The sequence below is a fragment of the Anguilla rostrata genome, chromosome 19 (assembly GCF_018555375.3).
Source record: "Anguilla rostrata isolate EN2019 chromosome 19, ASM1855537v3, whole genome shotgun sequence".
NCBI classification, from domain to species: Eukaryota; Metazoa; Chordata; class Actinopteri; order Anguilliformes; family Anguillidae; genus Anguilla; species Anguilla rostrata.
Window position 1 is genome coordinate 4,822,958 of NC_057951.1, and position 14,819 is coordinate 4,837,776.

A 14,819-nucleotide genomic window follows, 5' to 3' on the forward strand; every position below is an offset into this window, starting at 1 on the left:
GGTGTTCAAAGGTTTGTTACTTAAAAGGGGTTTATTAATGTTGCAGTGGGTGGTGATCACAGAGTGTTACTGGAATCGGCTAAAGGGTTTCTGTATGTCGGGTCAGAGCACACTGTGTCATGACCACTGGTGTGTGTGTGTGTGTCTGTCTGTGTGAGTGTGTGTGTGTGTGTGTGTGTGTGTCTGCCTGTTTGTGAGAATGCGTGTGTGTGTGTGTGTGTGTGAGAGAGAGAGAAGGGGGGTGTGTGAGTTAGAGAAAGAGAAAGGCAATAAGGTGACAGTACTGTCCTGTTGCATTGATAGATTTGGACCGGCGGCATAGCTTGCTCTGCTGACCTCCGTCTGCACTGCGAAGCTGGCTCCATTTCAGCGGCCTTTAGCCGGACAGCTACGTTAGCACAGCCCCCGGTGCCTTATGGGAAACGTGAGGCAGGTGACAGGGAGTGAGGGACAGGAAGACCAGGCAGTGAGAGCACAGGAAGTGCAGCCAGGAAGTGAAGCTGTGAGCCTGAGAGGAGCTGCAGTGAGCGTCGGTAAGAGCCCCCCCCCCCCTCCCAACAGGCAGGATAAACTGATCCCAGAACAGTACGGCCAGCTCTTTGATCGTTCCTCTCCAAACCCAGACAGCCCGTTAACTGATCCCAGTACAGTGCGACGCACGCCGCAGTCTGAGAATCCTCATGTGCTTAATTGCGTTGTGACATCACGTAAACGGCGTTGTCCTCCTTGGCCTCGTGCTGACAGCGATTGCCTTTTCAGAAACGGCAGGACAGGTTAAGACAGTAGCCCCTTCCCGGGATGCCCCCTAGTGGCCAGGATGCCGGCGCCCCATGAGATTGCTCAACTCAGGCATTCAGTGTAACCAAACTATGAATGGAAACAGAAAACTCTGTGTAATAGCTTTATTGGTAAACGATGCATGACAAGTGACATTGTCTTAGTGCCACCATTGTTGCGTAGTTCGTCCATTTAACAAGCACCCCCTCCCTGCTGTCTCATCTGCAGCTATACCCCCCCAGTCATGACACACTGGACAATAGCGTCTATCTGGGAGTCCATAAAAATATTATCTCACCACCAAACATTTGTATTGTGCCATAGCAATAAGATAAAGCCAACAAATGCCAATACAGGTATACCAATAAATGCTGCTCACTGAATAGTGAAATGAGGAATTCTTTTGTAATTATACCACGTGATTCTGCTACCAATATCTGTTATCACTTAGGGCATGGAAAGTACTCGTTTTAATTTGCTGTCTGCTGATATGTGCTAGAGGAATGTAAAATTTCCCTTGGAGTGATGATAAATACAAACATTTGAACATGTCGTCGAAGCCCGTGCAACAGAAGCTACAGGTAGAGTACAGAAAAACATATGAGTGTGAATGATTATGTATTTAGGTATGTGTCCCACAGTATGTCACAATGTTTTTGCTTAAATATTCAATGTGATATCAATGTTTTATCTTAAACCATTATAAGGGGTACATTTATATGTTTTATAATGTATAAAAAAAGCATTTTATTCATTTATTTTTGGAGAGGTTTTTGAACACCAAGATATCTTATACCCCTATGCTGATGAAAAGATAGTCATTCTCACTTTAAAATGATGCAGAAGTGAGATTCATGAGTGAAAACGGTCGATGAAATATGTGGTGGAATATGATTATGCTATGATGTACAGCAATGCACAATTTAGACAGTTTCTGGTTCAGGAAAGCTATCGATTTACCTGTTTTATGTTTGTGATCTCTCAGTATTTCATTTCAAACTAAAGGAGAACTTCATTTTTGCATTTTCAGCAAGATGATTGCATTTGAGCGAGTTTATTTTTGCCTAAATTATGAATATAAACAAATCTAATTGTAGTATTGTAGATGGCACAAGTGCCCTGCTTCATGTAAGCCATTTTCCAAGTCTCTGTGATGCTCACATCTGGAGTTATAAAGCCTTAAATAGAACACCCCCCCCCCCCCCCTAAATGATTAGCCAGATTTGGCATCTGTGCAAAGGGGTTAAATTATCTGCTGGCCTACAAACATGACCCCTGGCGAGCAATATACAGGCATTATACAAGTATGTCAAAACCTAATCGCACTCCAGATAATCTCGCTCATTCATTGTTCTCCCATAATCCCGTGGAGCTGATGTGTTTGCAGTTGTTGTAGCGGGTGTGCCGATAGAACTGAATCCACCGCCCGCCTGTCTGTCGTTTCTCCCCTACCACGAGACCCCAAGAGAAGAGGTTCCGCCTTAAATTTGCTTGGTACGGCATGACCCGCTGTCAGCTCGGGCATCTTTGACCTTTTGGCACCTGATCTTGTCCATGATCAGCTCAATTAATCCTATGATGGACTGCAGGGTGCTTTTTCCTGTTAAGACATCATTGTGTGGATGGGCCCCATGGTCTGGTATCTGTTAAGGCTCTGTTCCAGTGTGTGGATGGGCCCCATGGTCTGGTATCTGTTAAGGCTCTGTTCCAGTGTGTGGATGGGCCCCAGGGTCTGGTATCTGTTATAAGGCTGTGTACCAGTGTGTGGATGGACCTCAAGGTCTGGTATCTGTTAAGGCTCTGCTCCAGTGTGTGGATGGGCCCCATGGTCTGGTGTCTGTTAAGGCTCTGTTCCAGTGTGTGGATGAGCCCCATGGTCTGGTATCTGTTAAGGCTTTGTTCCAGTGTGTGGATGGGCCCCATGGTCTGGTATCTGTTAAGGCTCTGTTCCAGTGTGTGGATGGGGCCCAGGGTCTGGTATCTGTTAAGGATCTGTTCCAGTGCGCATTTTACTGTGAGTACTGTAATGATTTACATCTGATCTGCACCCTGCATAAAAGTGTGTTTTTCAGGTTTAATGGCAAAATTAAATTAGACAAAGACCGACTTCATTTAGATTCCTGAGTCTTAAATGAACAACTTTTCCGACCCAGAATTCTCTTCCCTGGTTGTCTGACACATGCACACACACATGCACGTACTCTGTCGTACACACACACACACAGCACAGAGACATACACGTGCGCACACACCTGATGCACGTGCTCTCATACACACACACACACACACACACACACACAGACAGCTGGGCTGGGCGCACACACACCCCTGGCGATCCAGCCCTTTCCCCCCCGCTCCTCTTCCTCTCGCCTCGACTCCGATCTCCGATGCGATCTTTCCCCGGCGGCCGCGTAAGAGGATCAGTCCGCCTGATCCACCGCCTTCGCCGCCGCCACACGGAACAACAATCGAAACAACGCGTCTCGGTTTACACGGCGAAACCTCCCCCCGTCCCCGCAGGGGGGCTTGAGCCTTTAAAGCCCCCGAAAGGCACGTCCCGCAGCCCCCCCCCCCCCCGCGCTTTAGAGAATCCCCCCCCCCCCTCTCTCTCTCTTCTCTCTCTCTCTCTCTCGTCTCTGTCTCTGTCTCCTTCCTCTGTCTCTCTCTCTCTCTCTCTCTCCTCTTCCTCTCTCTCTCTCCCTCTCTCTCTCTCTCTCTCTCTCTCTCTTCCCTCTCTCCCTCTCTCTCCCTCTCCCTCTCTCTCTCTCTCTCTCTCTCTCTCTCTCTCTCTCTCTCTCTCTCTCTCTCTCCGCAGTTCTGCGGCCCGTCGCTAACCGGGCCGCGCTTCGCGCGAACGTAATCAGGCGAGCGACGGCGACTGGGAGGAAGGAAGGCTTCGTTTTTGTCACATGCGTGTACATGTGCGTACGGTGAGACGCGTCCTCTGCATTTAACCCCCTAATTGCTTAGGAGCAGTGGGCAGCCACAGTGGGCAGCGCCCGGGGACCGACTCCGGTTCCCAGGCCTTGGTCCAGTGCCTCGGTCGAGGGCAACGGCAGGAGTTACACCTAGGGGCAATTTACAAGCGAACTCATAAAAAGCCATTCAGAAAAGTTGTATGGTTTTTAATTAATTTCAGGCTAAAAGTCTGGGCCTATTGCCTTCACCACTGAAACGGTGGACTGAAATTAAAACGATAAAAAGAAAAGGTAAAAACCAAACCGAGAACTGGTAAAAAAAAAAAAGAAAAAGAGTTGGGTAAGTGAGAGTAAAGCTTGTTGCGCTTTGTTGATTCAGTGACTATGCAGCCAACGGCAGTTAGTAACAGTTACACATTCACACCGTCGAGCAGAAAAGCTGCGATGTGATTGGTCGCACTTTTTTTTTTTACACACAGGTGAGAGAGGTTTAAGGAAATGACCTCGGGGGGGGGGGGAGGGGGGATTGGGATTGTCGAACGATGCGGACGCGTATCGTCCCCGTGAGCGCCGTCTGGGTCGACGAGCGATCAAATTCCTCGTAGCCGAGGGCTTCCGAAAAAGGCGGGAAAAGATCGATCGTTTTTGTTCGGACGGCGAACCCCGCTGGCCGTTCCGTGCGAAGCGGGAATCGGAGCTGAAAAACGAGGCTCGTCGTTCGGTCCCTTTCAGATGACCTCTTGACCTTTTTTTAATCCGCCTGTAAGTGGATCAGTGGAGAGTGACGTCACCGTTTATACCTCGGCTGAAGGAAGCTCCGCCCCCCCCCCCCCCCCCCCGTCCCCTGCGAGCCCCCTGGGGGGCCTCATCACTGCTCTCTTTCTAGAACAATCTTTTTGTAAAAAATGGCACATTTTTTATATTCCTTATTTTTTAATCAAAGCCTGTAAAAGAGATGGGGCTGTAATGTTGACCATTGATGGACTACTCCCCCTCTGCTCTCTCAGTTTAAATACAGTCTCCTGTCCAAATCCCCCCTCTGCTCTCTCAGTTTAAATACAGCCTCCTGTCCAAATTCCCCTCTGCTCTCTCAGTTTAAATACAGTCTCCTGTCCAAATTCCCCTCTGCTCTCTCAGTTTAAATACAGCCTCCTGTCCAAATCCCCCTCTGCTCTCTCAGTTTGAATACAGAGCCTCCTGTCCAAATCCCCCCTCTGCTCTCTCAGTTTAAATACAGTCTCCTGTCCAAATCCCCCCTCTGCTCTCTCAGTTTAAATACAGAGTCTCCTGTCCAAATTCCCCCTCTGCTCTCTCAGTTTAAATACAGAGTCTCCTGTCCAAATCCCCCCTCTGCTCTCTCAGTTTAAATACAGAGCCTCCTGTCCAAATTCCCCTCTGCTCTCTCAGTTTAAATACAGAGTCTCCTGTCCAAATCCCCCTCTGCTCTCTCAGTTTAAATACAGTCTCCTGTCCAAATTCCCCCTCTGCTCTCTCAGTTTAAATACAGAGCCTCCTGTCCAAATCCCCCTCTGCTCTCTCAGTTTAAATACAGTCTCCTGTCCAAATCCCCCCTCTGCTCTCTCAGTTTAAATACAGTCTCCTGTCCAAATCCCCCCTCTGCTCTCTCAGTTTAAATACAGAGCCTCCTGTCCAAATCCCCCCTCTGCTCTCTCAGTTTAAATACAGTCTCCTGTCCAAATCCCCCTCTGCTCTCTCAGTTTAAATACAGTCTCCTGTCCAAATCCCCCCTCTGCTCTCTCAGTTTAAATACAGAGTCTCCTGTCCAAATCCCCCCTCTGCTCTCTCAGTTTAAATACAGAGCCTCCTGTCCAAATCCCCCTCTGCTCTCTCAGTTTAAATACAGTCTCCTGTCCAAATTCCCCCTCTGCTCTCTCAGTTTAAATACAGAGCCTCCTGTCCAAATCCCCCCTCTGCTCTCTCAGTTTAAATACAGTCTCCTGTCCAAATTCCCCCTCTGCTCTCTCAGTTTAAATACAGTCTCCTGTCCAAATTCCCCTCTGCTCTCTCAGTTTAAATACAGTCTCCTGTCCAAATTCCCCCTCTGCTCTCTCAGTTTAAATACAGAGCCTCCTGTCCAAATCCCCCTCTGCTCTCTCAGTTTAAATACAGTCTCCTGTCCAAATCCCCCCTCTGCTCTCTCAGTTTAAATACAGCCTCCTGTCCAAATCCCCCTCTGCTCTCTCAGTTTAAATACAGTCTCCTGTCCAAATCCCCCTCTGCTCTCTCAGTTTAAATACAGAGTCTCCTGTCCAAATCCCCCCTCTGCTCTCTCAGTTTAAATACAGTCTCCTGTCCAAATCCCCCTCTGCTCTCTCAGTTTAAATACAGTCTCCTGTCCAAATTCCCCTCTGCTCTCTCAGTTTAAATACAGTCTCCTGTCCAAATCCCCCTCTGCTCTCTCAGTTTAAATACAGAGCCTCCTGTCCAAATTCCCCTCTGCTCTCTCAGTTTAAATACAGTCTCCTGTCCAAATTCCCCTCTGCTCTCTCAGTTGAAATACCCCCCAGTTTAATTGACTTAGCAATCTCTCCCTCTCTACGTCTTAGCTGTCACGTATTGAGCATCCTTCCGCAAGATGGCCGCCGTGCCTCACCCGGGCGGGTGCTACGCCGGCGACAGTACGGGTGAGCTTCCCTCCGTTTTACCGAGCTCACACACACACACAGGTCATGGCGTATACTACCACACTATCGCGTGCCGGAGTGTGTGCGCGCGCGCACCCATAATGCCGCGCTGCGTCAGCGTCTAACCGTCTCGTTTCAGCGTGGTATTCCCAGCGAATCGCGGTGAGACGCGAAGGACCGAGGGCGCGTTCGGATTCGGCTGCACCCGCGAGGACGTGGCGCGGAGGGCGTCTTCGGGAGAGGTAGGGTTCTGTACTGCAGCCAACGGAGATGCCGTTTGACGCCATCCGATCCCCCCAGAACAGACATCTGAGTGATTCCCAGGGTAAGTCTGAGTGATTCCCAGTGTAAGTCTGAGTGATTCCCTGTGTAAGTCTGAGTGATTCTCTATGAGTCTGAGTGATTCCCTGGGTAAGTCTGAGTGATTCTCTATGAGTCTGAGTGATTCTCTATGAGTCTGAGTGATTCCCTGTGTAAGTCTGAGTGATTCTCTATGAGACTGAGTGATTCCCTGTGTAAGTCTGAGTGATTCTCTATGAGTCTGAGTGATTCCCTGTGTAAGTCTGAGTGATTCTCTGAGTCTGAGTGATTCTCTATGAGTCTGAGTGATTCTCTATGAGTCTGAGTGATTCCCTATGAGTCTGAGTGATTCCCTGTGTAAGTCTGAGTGATTCCCTGTGTAAGTCTGAGTGATTCTCTATGAGTCTGAGTGATTCCCTGTGTAAGTCTGAGTGATTCTCTGAGTCTGAGTGATTCTCTATGAGTCTGAGTGATTCTCTATGAGTCTGAGTGATTCCCAGTGTAAGTCTGAGTGATTCTCTGAGTCTGAGTGATTCTCTATGAGTCTGAGTGATTCTCTATGAGTCTGAGTGATTCCCAGTGTAAGTCTGAGTGATTCTCTGAGTCTGAGTGATTCTCTATGAGTCTGAGTGATTCTCTATGAGTCTGAGTGATTCCCAGTGTAAGTCTGAGTGATTCTCTGAGTCTGAGTGATTCTCTATGAGTCTGAGTGATTCTCTATGAGTCTGAGTGATTCCCAGTGTAAGTCTGAGTGATTCTCTGAGTCTGAGTGATTCTCTATGAGTCTGAGTGATTCCCAGTGTAAGTCTGAGTGATTCTCTGAGTCTGAGTGATTCTCTATGAGTCTGAGTGATTCTCTATGAGTCTGAGTGATTCCCAGTGTAAGTCTGAGTGATTCTCTGAGTCTGAGTGATTCTCTATGAGTCTGAGTGATTCCCTGTGTAAGTCTGAGTGATTCTCTATGAGTCTGAGTGATTCTCTATGAGTCTGAGTGATTCCCAGTGTAAGTCTGAGTGATTCTCTATGAGTCTGAGTGATTCTCTATGAGTCTGAGTGATTCCCTGTGTAAGTCTGAGTGATTCTCTATGAGTTTGAGTGATTCTCTATGAGTCTGAGTGATTCCCAGTGTAAGTCTGAGTGATTCTCTGAGTCTGAGTGATTCTCTATGAGTCTGAGTGATTCTCTATGAGTTTGAGTGATTCTCTTTGAATTTGATCGATTCCTCATGAGTTTGAGTGATTCTCTATGAGTCTGAGTGATTCTCTGTGCGCCTGACTGAATCCTCATAATGATTTAATGTAGCCGCGTCCTATAGCTTGCAGCAGCTGAACGAGGTTTCAGTCATTTCTAGTGAGCTGTTATTCCTGGCAGATTCAGTGGATAGAGATGCATGGGGGCAGCAGGTGTAAATCCACACGATCTAAGAAGATTTACTTTGAATTATGCGGGAGTGAAATACAGAGCTGCACAAAGAGGTCAAAGTGAAATGACTGAAATGTCTAATGCGCCGAGCACCGCAGACTCACATCGGACACACGTCAGGTTTTCTGAGCTCTGCATATTGCTATTTAGAGCTAGAGGCATTTTTTTTTTTTTGCTATTTTTGTCATCATGTGAACTTTATTGTAAATATTTACCAAAGGGCAAGTTATTGAGCATACAGTTCCCAGCATGCACTCTGCCAGATGGCCGTATCTGGCAGGTTTGTATATATACGTAGGCTTATCGCCCAAATGCCCTAATTCCAACCTCTTTTCTTTCGCTCAAAAGATTTTCCCCACACATGATGATGTCATCACGTGGTGTGTGGTCTTACTGATGTAAAGTGCAGATATAAGTCGATACAGAGTTTTTTTTTGGGAGGAAGGTGGGGTTGAGAAATGTGTTTGACAGGGTGCGTGTACGCTGGAGTTTGACACATTCCACTCGTCCAACGGGAGCCCTGACCCGCCGTCCAATCAGTTCCGTCCGATTTAGCGTCGAGTGACGCCTCTCAGAGTCGTTCTCCCAAAGCCTCTGCATTCTTCTGTCTGCGCTCTCCGCCGCTGAGCAATGCTGACGGAGCTCCGTGTCTGTCGACGTTACCGCCATTTTGGAAGTCGGCTGCAAGAGCTATCAGCGGCGTCCTCCGTCATCGCTCCGCTAAGTACGTCCCTCCGGAGAAGAGTGTCTGCAGAGCGATTGTGATGTAATGCCGCATAATTATTTTTTTTAGGAGCCGGGTGGGTTTCGTACGAGGGAAGGACTTGTGTACGCTGCCATGTGTTTCCAAGCACCCAATCACAGAGGCCGTATTTACCCACTATACGTTTATACGGTGTCAGATATGTCGGGACAGATGTATCAGGGGAAATCGGTCCTTGTTAGCATTGTTCTCTGTTATGTCCCCGCTTAGGACATAATATAAAGTATGTAAATATGTTTTACTTGTCTTCAAATAAAAGAAAGTGAGGACAGACAAACGGCTAGAATATGGAATAATAAGAATAAACCACTGGATGTTTTATTTTCATTAGCAGCCAAACACATGCACTGTGTAGCTCCTGCCGTGCCACGCTCTCTCCACAGAGACTGCATTTTCACCTCTTTATACTTTATACGCCAGTCTCTTTACCAATCGCAATGCGTTGTTTACCCACGACCGTACTAACCATTTTAAAATCTAACCAATCAATGTTGGGCTTAGTTCACCACATTCTCCTGACAGGGTCTGAACAGTTTGTGCTTTTATCTCTCTCTCTCTCTCTCTCTCTCTTCGACCAAAAGCATCACGTCATTACATTTTTAATATGTGAAATAAACATTGTTCCATCATAGAATACCTGTCACCAGTTGCATTGTCTGGATACTTAATAATTTTACAACAATTAAAAAAAAAAAAAATAAAAATAATAATAATAATAATATATATATATATATATATATATGGGCAGTGCGTAACTGTTTTGTTAATATCTAATAATTTGCATACTGCTTAAATAATTTGTATAGGAGTAAACGAGCTGTAGGAGTGGGTAGTGTCATATGAGCTCTCTGGGACCTGCATGAGGGTTTTCTCTCAGTCAGGGATAATCAAATGTGGCCCAGTAGTGCTGCTGCTTTTCTTTTCGAAATGGTAGTTAATTGACGGATTAATGGCTCTGATTGGCCAGATTTGAGTCACATGGTGTAATGTAAATCAGTCCCGATTGGCGGGGAGGAATGAAAGCCTGCAGTGCTACTGGCCCCAGGGGGGGCAGATTTGGGTGTCCCTGCCCTGTGTGTGACGGGTAAAGGATACGTGAGGGGTGGATTATGAAAGGAAGATGCCTTAGAACAAAGCGCTGCGTGGACAGAAAGCTGGTCTATGGGGATTAGGGGAGAAACAGGCCTCGAACGGGTTAAATCTTACCTCTCGAACCCCCAGCCCTCGTCTCTCTCTCTAACCTCAGCCCCTCTCTGACAGTCTCTCCTGAATGCCTGCTACAGTATCTGCCACTTAACTTCCCTTTGAATGCCCCTTAACTATGCGCCCACACAGAGGAGGAGGAGGAGGAGGAGGAGGAGGAGGAGGAGGGGAGGAGGGGAGGGACAGGCAGCGGCTTGCCGAAGAATGAGCGTTTTTCATGAAGCCGCTCGGCTGGGGGAAGCTCGGGCCCGCGGGGCCGCGCTGCAACGGAGCGCGTGCGGTCGCCCCGAGCGACCGGCCCGACACCGCGGCGCTATTTAAAAAAAAAAAAAAAAAAAAAAGAACACGCGAAGCGTTTGAAACGCGATACGGATTAACGGGAGGCCTTCCCCCCCCGCGGGGACCCAGCCGTCCGGAGGGCGAAACCTCACCCGTCCCGTGCTTTTCCAGCTTTTTTGCTGCGGGAACGTCCCGTCTTCCGAACTCCGCGAACCCCTGGAGCCCAGCCGCGAGGCGTCTGGTACCCCGATTCTGACCCGTCGTCCCGTCTGTGGCGCGGGGTGGCAGAGTACAGAGCCGCGGTCGCTCCGTCGCTGCTGTCTGTCAGTCGTCCTCCCGCGTCAGTATCTCTGCAGCTTGTCAGTGCTGAGGCACGGACCGCTTATTGCTACGTAAAAAGTTGTGTAAGTCGCTCTGGATAAGTTAATACGGATCACGGCCGAACTACTGGACTAAACTGGACCGATTCATCAACCGACAGGAAGTGACACGTCCAGAGCGCTCTGGCGAGAGGATCAGAGCCCGTCTCGGCGCGATATCAACCAGAATAATAATTGTATTGTCTCTCCTCCAAAAGGGAGTCGTACCGCTCGTATCTGGCGATGATTCACGCCGGGCATCGATCATAACGCTCCCGTCTAGATCTGATGATTTGTGCCGGGCTTCCATCCAGAGTGTCAGAGCTGCGGTTTCACTGCAGTCATTTCTCACGGTTCCATGAAGGCCTCTCGTGAGTTGCGTTGGGAGACATTTTTAGTGGGCCTGAGCAACGCATGGTTTTCACGAAAGATAAACGCGTAGCGCGTCAGAAAATGGACGCGCGGCCGTGCCGAAGCTCGAAAAAGATGAAAAGCCTGTTCGCGCATCGAGGAATTCAAATAAATCTAAACCGAATAACGCTGTAAAACCGTACCTGTCCGTGGTGGGCTCGTAGACGAACCGCACACGCGGTCTCAGGCCAGACTGCACACATGCGGGGGGAGTCTGTGGGGGGGTCTGTGTAGGGGGGGGGGGTCCGGCGGACGGGGGCGGAAGGAGATACAGCGGTGGTCTGCGCCATTCCAGCTCTGTGCGCTCTCCGCTGCTGATCCGCCGGCGTTTCCGAAAGCCGGAGGCTAGGCGGTCACGTGACTAGCCGTTTAAACTCGCTTCCGCCGAAGCCGCACCCCCAGGCTCGTAAAAAAAACAAAAAAACCTTACCAGTATCACCATAGCAGTGTACTCCTTCTGGAAGAATATGTACTTGCATTGAAGCGCGTGTGTGTGTGTGTGCGTGTGTGTGTGAGAGAGAGACTGTGTGTTTGTGTGTGTGTGAGAGCGTGTGTGTGCGTGTATGTGTGTGTGTGAGTGTGTGTGTCTGTGTGTGTGTGTGTGAGAGACTGTGTGTGTGCGTGTGTGTGTCTGTGTGTGTGTGTGTGTGTGTGTGTGAGTGAGAGAGAGTGTGTGTTTGTGTGTGTGTGTGAGAGACTGTGTGTGTGCATGTGTGTGGGTGTGTGTGTGTGTGTGTGTGATATCATTGCTCAGACCCTGTGAGGACAGTATGAGGGAGGCACAGACACACCTGAGAGACACAGGAAGAACAGCTATGGCTGCTGCTCAGCGCTTTCTCACTGATTTCAGACACGAGCCAGGCATCGCATCAGAACCTGAAATTCACGTCAGGTTTCCTGGAAAAAGGCAGTGAATACTTTAAAATGAGCCCCCCGGAGAAAGCTTTTCTTCTTTTTTTTTTTTTTTTGCTCGCCGCGTTCGAGCGCAGGCCAAGTCGAGGCACGCCAACGAGCGCGCACCGTGTGGCCTCGCTCAACGCAGGGGCCCTGAGCACAGAGAGCAGAGCACAGGGAAACGGCACAGGCGGGCAGGACGCCTCAGCGACACGTCCGCAGAAGGACTGCGCCTCCCTCAAGGGCAGGAGTTGTGAGCTAAGCTCACGCTGTTCAGACCACGGCATTTGGCTCCTTCTCTCCAGATTTATAGCGACCCTCTTGCTCTCCATTACAGAAATAACAAACCGACGCTTTTTATGTTCAAAGCAAAGTTCGCGTGTGCTTTTAGATTAGAGACTTCGAGTTCTGGCAACAACAAACAAAAAAAATTTTTAATAAAAAATGTGTTTATTTCCTAGTGCCGAATATGATTTCCCCGCCTCAACTGTGGGAGAGAGGAAGAGCGGAAGGGGAAGGAGGGGAGAGGATTAGAGAGAGTGCCAGGAGGGAGAGAGAGGGGGCAGTGCAGGAACTGTCAGTTTTTTTTTTTTGTTTTTAACACGGAGAAAACAAGAAGGGTCGACTCTCTCGCATTACCGGCCCAGCTTTCAGCTCTGTCGCGTTCAGCAGCTCATTTTCTCCAAACGCAGCCGTTTTTATCTGCCTTAAACTGAAATTTAAGGGGTGATGAAAAGAGAAAGAAGAAAAGGAAAAAACCGAACTGTGAAATTCAGACACACGTCAGCTCTCACTCGTGAACCGCTTATCGCGCCCGCTGCCAAAATGGCCGTTCGCTCCCAGAGTCGGAGGAAATGTTTATTAGAGAAAGGGATGGCCGAGCTGCGTCTGACGGGGACGGCCCGTTAGCGTCTTTAAGTCTGACCTGCCGACGGGGGGAACAGTTTAAAAAAACAACAGCTTTAATCGACGCGTGTGGGCCCGCGGGTCTAATCGCCAGCGCAGATGAGGGTCTGGTCCAATAAGGTGAAGACCGCTGGGCATGCTAACTTATTCACCGCGTGTACAGGAAGAGGCGAGCCCCGTGCAGTCCGTACCGCAGGCTTCAGGTTCGTAGCGACTTTGACCGGCTCTGTGGGCAGTAGACCTTTCCATTGGTGAGGGGTGGGGGATGGGGGGGATGGGGGGGAGGGGGCAAATGGGATTTGGAGCTTAACTGGGACCGTCCTGGAAGAGGCTTACGCCCCTAATGTGCCGTCGGCCCGCAGCTGTTTCCGGGTCGCGGAAAGAGCCACCCCCCCCCGCCCCACCCCCCACCCCCCCACGCCCCGCAAAAAAAAGCACCCGGGTGTCCACGCAAACCTCCGAAACGCAGTCCTCCTTCGACTGAAGCGCCCCCCTTTCGTCCGCCTTCCTTCCCCCTCCTCCAAGCTTTCGACACGCTTCCTGGCCCACAGTGACATTCGCGTTTTAACCTGGCTCGTTCAGATAGCTGGGTAAAAACAACTCTGCGCTATTGATTCTCAGGCATCGCTTATTTTCCCCCTGAATTCAAACAAACCCAAAATGGGCCGACAGGAAGAAAAAACAGTCAGCGGGTCTAGAAAACATAATATTTTTTATTTGCACGTTTCACACACAGACCGCACGCCCCGCCCCGGCAGGGGAAGGAGGGAGTCACTCTTGCGTGTGGTATACAGCACACAACCCCTACACACACACAGCAGTTCTGTTTCCTCTCCATTATCCATTCAGTGCAAAAACCCCCCTTCACAGTCACTTTCACATTTCCATCTTCCTGCTAAAGTACACTGCTTCCGCTGATCCGATCGCCGCCTTTACTCAACTCTTTATTTACTTTTTTTTTTGGCACAGTCTGTTCTTTTTTTTTGAAAACCGGAATCACGCGCGCCGGGACACACGGCCGCACAGGTCCTCGGGGGCGAACGACCGAGCCGCGGGCGAGAGAGAGAGAGAGAGAGAGGGGGTAACCCGGCAACCCGGGGCGCCCAGGATGTTGACGCTCGCGCGGCGGTAACTGAGAGAGCGCCTCTGCCCGCGATGCCGTGTTTGCACGTCCAGAGTCCCAGAAGGCGGAGCCCCGTCAGAGCGAGGATACGTTTCTCTGGAGGACAGAGCTGCTGAGTGATGAGCGAGGCCAGAATCTGATTGGTTGGTTGCATCGTGCGTCTGATTGGTTGGTTTTATCCTGCCTCCTGATTGGTTGGTTGTATCGTCGCATGCTATTGGTTGGTTGCGTCGTGCATCTTTTTGATCAGCGGTATCGCGCATCTGACTGGCAGGTTGTATCGTGTATATGATTGGTTGGTTATATAATGCATCTGATTGGTTGGCTGTATCGCACGGCTTTATTGGCAATTACAGGAATCCCTGTGGGAAGCCAGAATCACTTTTTAATCCAGCCTCTCTGTGGTTGCCAGAGTTGTATCCCAAATTTACGCTAATTTTCTACAACGGAGCTTTTAAATGAATGTTTTGTTAGATACTCCAAATTAAGGGAATCGCTGTAGATGTACGTCTGCAGTGTACAAGTGTGCATCTGAGGCCTAAGCAGGCTGAGCGTGCGCCATCTGTGGTCAAGCTTTAAGAGGGCTTGAGAAAGTACCGCAGACCGACCCGGGTCAGACCGCAGGTTTGTCGGGTGACCGCTGGAGAAAGACCGTTGGTTCAAACCTCGCGTCCGACCGCGCACGGCGCGGCTATTTACTGAGAGCTTCCGGAAAACCCACTTTCCCGTGCGGAACAGCGCCCCGAATCTCGCTTTCTGCGTTTCGCCCCAACCTGAGCGCGGCGCGGGCGGACGGCGCGGCTATTTAAACCTCGCTCC